The sequence below is a fragment of the Micropterus dolomieu genome, linkage group LG11 (genome assembly GCF_021292245.1).
Source record: "Micropterus dolomieu isolate WLL.071019.BEF.003 ecotype Adirondacks linkage group LG11, ASM2129224v1, whole genome shotgun sequence".
NCBI lineage: Eukaryota > Metazoa > Chordata > Actinopteri > Centrarchiformes > Centrarchidae > Micropterus > Micropterus dolomieu.
The window spans coordinates 9,566,098-9,573,094 of record NC_060160.1 but is presented as its reverse complement, the minus strand read 5'-3'; positions in this window follow the sequence as shown (position 1 = coordinate 9,573,094).

Sequence of the window (6,997 nt, the reverse complement as noted above, 5' to 3'; positions counted from 1 at the left end):
GTTCTATGGCAAATGGGGGCACATGCAAGACAATTTAAAGTCCCTGCTTGCCTTCATAAGCACATAAATCTTCTCACAACTTCAGCCTGCAGTGCCTCAGCCTGATTTTTGTTTTTTGTTTTTAAACGTTTTCGGGGATTGAGTCCAAGAGCATGTGTAAAACCTCTCATATGCAAATTGCAGGACATTGTTTTGGGCTAGTAAACAAAGCTATACAAAAGTTAAAGTAGTGTGACCAGTGAGCGCGCACGCACACACACACGCTGTGGCATTGTGCTGTCTTTTTACTTTTGGTTGCAAGCATGCCATTGTGACTGTGAAAACCAGATTTTGTTTCTAGTATACTGCTTCCTTAAATACAGTACATGGCTAACTATACAAAAAATGTCTTAACTCCTAATATCCAATCAGTAGTGCAGATTAATAGTTATGATACAAGGCTTCTATCCTAAACTATTTCCCTTTCATCTCCACAGTCCTAACAGAAGATGACAGTCTTCCTTAAGCCATATTTGTGCCCTGTTACATGTGTCCAAAACCAAGGTTGGACACAGGAAGATTGACTCACCATCAGTTCCATCCAATTATTCAGCTGCTCTGGCCTCTGATATGTAGCACTTATTACTACCACACATATAGTCAAAAATCCTTTAGCTGTCATAATTGAGTCTCCCACATGGGGACTGGTAAAAAGACTGACCTCTGAGAAAATGTTTACACTGTAAGGGAGATGGCCCTGTCCTTGTAGCTTTCACACGCTCATCTAAGATCAGCCAGTGAGGGCTACAACAGCAAAATGACTGAGGTCAGTGTTATGAGGGCAGATTTTCTCAGGGCTCCAAACAGAGTGTTAGGAGATGTTAGTTTAACAGTGTCAGCCGTGAGAATAAATGATCTTAGAATGTTTTTTGTTATTTTGATTTCTCTCAAGTCTATACCGCTCTGGTGATGGAGACATATATATATATTTTACATCTTCAATTTTCTTCCCCCCCATAGTCTTCTCTGGCACCTGTCATCAAAGACATTGTCTGCTTCACAATTTATCTCTTTCTGTCTTAAATCTGCTGCTTCATTTTTCTTGCAAGAAACATTTGTATGTTTAGACCACAGGTATAGTGTAATGTGTTAGGCGAATAGGCGAGTTCCTCAGTCTTGTATACTACATGTTCCTGTTGTATGCTGGGGAACAGGTTTGGGGGTATATCCAGCTTGGCGCATGTCTTTTTCTTCCTTTAATCTCTGATCAAGGGGAGATCTGACCTTGAGCCTCTTCTGGAGCATAAAGATACTTGGGCTTCTCTATTCTAACTAATGTATGGCTGCTGTCTTTAAAAATTACAACTGTCTGTTTTTATTGTGTAGGCAAAATAAAGTTCATTCAGATGTTACTAGCTACAAGAAATTTATCAGCTGTTTTGTCTTATTTTATGTAGATGAAATGGAGCTAGAGGAAAGTCAGGTGTCATCTGGCTTCATCCTCTGGGGACCATACATTTTCAAGACAATCCATCCTATGTCATATATCATATACAATATTTTAGTGTAAACTGCAGAGGTTGTTAAAGAGGATTGTAAGAACCACCAACAGAGTAATCTTAGTAATTTACCTTTCCAATATTTTGTTTTGCACAGCATACCTTGTGTATTTAATTATAACCAATAAAATGTCTGTAAACATTCTGTAAAACCACCTTTGCCCTGATGTACCAGTCCTCAGTGAGAGACTATTGAATAGAAGTATCTCACTATGGTTCATATTCAGAAAACATCTATTTAATATTACTTGGAAACATTGTGGATTGATGTGTCAAATACTGAAAGAATCAAATGAAAATATTTTGTCAGTGATTACAAGATGCATTGATGTTAAACTGGGGGTTTACCTCAACTGCTCAGTAGGTGGCAGTGAAGCATCACTTTTCATAACAGATTTTTCTGAAATTTGTTCTTGAACCATCTATCCATCTAGTCAGTATATTTTTTTTCAATCTTGGATACATACACAGAAGAAAGTCGAATTTCATTAATTTGATTGTTTCAAATTAAACAATCAGCTGCTATTTCAGTTACAGTTTTCAGTCACACCATGTTGTATGTATGGTACATATGTGCAAGTCAGAACAGTAGTGGCAGTGGTAGGGAAAGTAGTTTAAAAAACCACGCAGTTAGATAGTTCTACTTGCGCATGTACATGGCAACAAGAGATAAGAAATGTTTAAGTTATGTGACTTTCTCCTCCCTTTCCCCAGCTCTCTGCCACCCAACAGGTCGAGTCAGATTGCTACCCACCCTGAGTTTAGGTTCTGCTCAAGTTTTCATGCTAAAGGAAGTTTTCCCCATGGGTTTTCATTGCCACTGTTTCCAAGTGCTTGCTCATGGTGGGAATTGATGGGTTGCTGTAAATAATATTACAAAGAGTACAGTCTAGACCTGCTCTATGAAAAATGTAATGACATTTGTTATGAATTGGCGCTATATGAAGAATTGAATTGAATTGAATTTGGCACCTGGAGATCATGCCATGTTTGTGGCTTTTTATTATGCAAATCATTATTTGGAGAAAAAAATGTTTGAGGAAACTCTACATCCACATCACTCTGCACACACGCTTTCTTGCTCTCCCACACACCCCAGTGAATAAGGCACATGGAATCACCTTGCAGTCCCTTCAGACTCCAAAGTCAATTGATGCTTCTCCATGGCCATTACAGAGAAACCTCCAGCGTTTCTTTCCTCCAAGAGTGTTTTACTGGGATCATGTAAACTCTTTCATGGTGCGGTGTGGAGATCGAAACAGCGATGGAGAAGGGGATTGGCAGAGGTTTAATGGGCCATTCCACAGTTCTTCAAACTTGTTTATCCAGTGGGTGAAGCTGCTGGATTGGAGCACATGAACCAGTTTGGAAGGATTTGAGATTTTATATAGTTTCAGGGTAGAGTGCTTCTCTTGTAAGTCAGGGGAAACAAAACACTGCACACACATACATCAACACTGCAGCGCTAAGTGTAGAGGAGGGCCATTATCTAACTGCAGGACCTATGTTTCGAAACAGCATGAGATGGAGAGAGAGAAGAGATCAAAGCATTAGTGTAAACCATGTGCTTTTATTGAAACTGTATGGGATTAACTGTGCTTGTGTGTGTCTGTGTGTGCAAAAGAGTTGAGATGAAATATAGAGCTACCTTATGTTTCTTCCAACTGTTTCCTATCGGAACCACACATAACTGCATTATTACTATTAGCCCAATCCCAGGGAGAGAAGAGCAGTAGGGAAGATGTCTGTATGTGTGTGGTGTTTTTGTGTGCAGAGGTGTATATTGAAAACAACAACACCCATTTGATGGATTGTGATGTACAGAAGTGATCATATCTCCCTCAGTTTACACAATATGTGTCTTTTTAGCTACATCAAATACACAATATTGGCCTGTCAGTCGTTCTTTCAGTTACCTCTTTGGTGATTTCCATGAACTACATGAAACTCATGGTACCCAGAGGATCAATCCTAGACTTTTTCCCTTATGCCACCATGAGGTTTACATTTGTGGTTTTGACTGAAATATCTCCACAACAATTTAATGTATTTCCATGTAATTTGGTACAGGTATTCATGTCCCCATCAGGATGTCTTGTTTTTACTTTGGTGATCCTCTGACTTTACATCTAGCGCCTTTGTCAAGTCAAAAGGTGTCCTATACTTCAGTTTATGACCAAATACCTGCAAAACTAATGACATTCCCACGAGCCTCAGATCAGCTTTGTGTTTATATGCTTATTAGCCAATGTTGCATGCTACACTACAATGGTATACATGGTAAATATTATACAGCATCACAAAGTTGGTAACATGTAGACTTTTAGTTTTCTCTTTGCTATTTGTAAATTGTTACACATACACGTTTGCTTTCAATTTAAGTACAGGAAAAAGTAGAAAATAATTAAAACATTTGACTGCAATATGTTATTTAATGACAATAAAATGATGTCGTGATCAAATCCTAAATCAAAAGTTGTTTCCTCCACCACAGTAATATCACATTATTATTATTATATAAATTACATTAGTTTACATGTGTAAGTTCAAGATCGATCTAAATGATCTCAAAATGTTTGAGATAAATTAGTGTTAAAGTGTTAAATATTCACATTAAACCAGATTCAGATGCCGTTTTAAACAAATTCAGAAAGATACTGAGGCCAGAAAATTAATGTCAGTCAACTATGGGTGACCAGAGACATCATGTCAACTTTCATTTTTGGACTACATGTTTTACTCATAAGTGCAGGCTGTGGTCAAGGTCTATTCACAGTCAAAATGTTGGCTGGGAAAAACAGGGACGTTGTGCATGTCTATCTCTGTGTGAGTCTTTGCATGTGCGCATTTGTAAGAGACTGTGATTAAGACCAGAAGGGCAGGGGAGTGCTCTGTCTTCAAAAACAGTTATGCTAACAGATGTGTTCATTTGAGAACGGGGCTCACAGCATGTACTTTCTATTTTAGCTGACAGCCTTCTGTACACTCATACTGCTGGGAAGGCCCTCTTGTCTTTGGAAAAGAAGACCTTCCCTGGAAGAATTAGTGAATGAGTTCAAAGGCAAACAATCTAGACTAGACTGGTTTTTGCTTTGTTAGACTTTATCAGACCAAAGAATGCTTCTGTGTTGCTCCTCCTCAGTATAACAACATGAATAATTGTACATTCAGTGTGCACAATGTGTACAACAGCCTACATTTAGGCTGTGTTTGAGGGGACTATTTTCCTCTATTTTCCTGTCAAATGTCTCTGGATGAATGGAGTTTGAACTTTCAGGCTGTTGCCTCTGATAGACCTCAAATGAGCATGTTGTTTCTAGCCACCTGCTCCCCTCTTGCACAGCTTTGAACTTCTTTGTGTATGTGCGCAACCCACAACGTATGTGTGTATATTTGTAAGCTCAGTTAGTAGACTAGTAGTTGGAATGTTGAAAGGTTGTGTCCAACATCTGGAGGTTGACTCCAGCAGGAGTTCGGGAGACAACCGTAAAGAAGAGCTGATGGGAGGTGGGGTGGGGTGCGTCATTATTCATACCAGATGAGGATAGCTTTTTATAGTGGGGATATAAAAACAGTACTTTTGGTATTTTATTTCATTAATTTTACAGTACTTTATTTTCTTTTTTACACACTTTGTTACCAGAAAGTCAGTAGTCAGTATTTCTTACCAAAATTGGTTAAGTCTCTGAATCATCTCTGTAGGAGTCATTTATGTTTATTGTTGCCATGCCCTATGATTTTGTTTAGATACAGCTTGAATTTAGTATTTTGGAAACTAGGTGGCAGTCATTTGTTGCACAGGGTTGTAGATTTAGGGGCATATGTGACAGGAAGTGGCAGGCACAGGTAAGGGGATTGCACACAGTTCTAATCAGATCACACCACAATACATGCTACATACGGTGGCCCGTAGGTTTCAGGCCTAATACAAAAGCCACAACACGAACACAAATCCCACAACACGAATACAAACGCCACAACATGAACACAAAAGCCACAACATGAACACAAAAGCCACAACATGAACACAAAAGCCACAACACGATTACAAAAACCACAGCACAAATACAAAAGCCACAACACGAACACAAAAGCCACAAAACAAATTCAAAAACCACAACGGAAATACAAACGCCACAACACGATTACAAATATCCCGCTGTATATTATTTGACCAGAACAAAGTATTACTTATTTATCAAACCATGTAGGCCTACATTTACTAATTTGGCAGACACTATAATGCGGAAAAAGTCACCTGAAAAAGAATGTTCTTTTTACAAGTCGAACCCGGACCTCCTGAATGTGGGACAGCTACACTGCCAATGTACTGCTGTGTAGCTGTGTTCTGTGGAGAGTAATCCACTATTACTAAGCGTCTCTTTGGTTGTCAACTTCCGTTGTGGTTCACTTCCATTGTGGTTTTTGTATTCGTGTTGTGGCTTTTGTAATCGTGTTGTGGCATTTGTATTTCCGTTGTGGTTTTTGAATTTGTTTTGTGGCTTTTGTGTTCGTGTTGTGGCTTTTGTAATTGTGTTGTGGCGTTTGTGTTGTGGCTTTTGTAATCGTGTTGTGGCTTTTGTGTTTGTGTTGTGCCGTTTGTATTCGTGTTGTATTTGTATTAGGCCTGAAACCTACGGGCCACCATAGCTACAACTGGAATCAATAGAATTGTTAATCAACCGATGTGTTCATCTATTTGTATAACTATTAACTACTGCAATAAACAAACCTCAACTGCAATAATGACTGAAAAATCTATTGTGTCTGCATAAAAGATGCCTGTGTATAATGGCAAAGGAAAAGGACAGTGGAAATTAAGGCTAGAGGTAAAGTTTAAAGAAAAACTGCCATTTCAATCTCATTAACATGATTGTTTTAGATGATTCCAAATTCCACTGTCATGCTTATGTGACTTTATAATCATGTTCTTTGAGTGTATGTGTGTACTTGAAGGAAATCAAAATCAAAATCAGGTTTGATAATCAATGATGATCATTTTTGATGTCAATATATTAAGTGGGAAAGACCATCTGTGAATTCCTGACTCTTTTCAAAAAACACTGTCTATAACTAAAACAAAGTGGATAGTTCACATATTTTTCTCACACATTGTAGTTTATTTATATTTGGCTATGACGCCTGATGATTTAACTACGTTATAGTAGGCTGCTGCCTTCTTGTGGTTGCAAAATAAACATAAATACTCAAAATGACTACAAAGACACAAAGTGACTCAAAGCAACTACAAAGAGACACAAAATGAGTACAGATAGATGCAAAATCACCACAAAGAGGCTAAAAATGACTACAATGGGTTTTTCTGTCTCAGTTGATTTATTGCACTGAATAAACATTCACTATTAATAATAATAAACACTGGCTCATGTACAGTAATCTATATTAATGTGCAATGTCCGTGTTAAATAAACCAGTACATAAGAATGAAATAAACAACA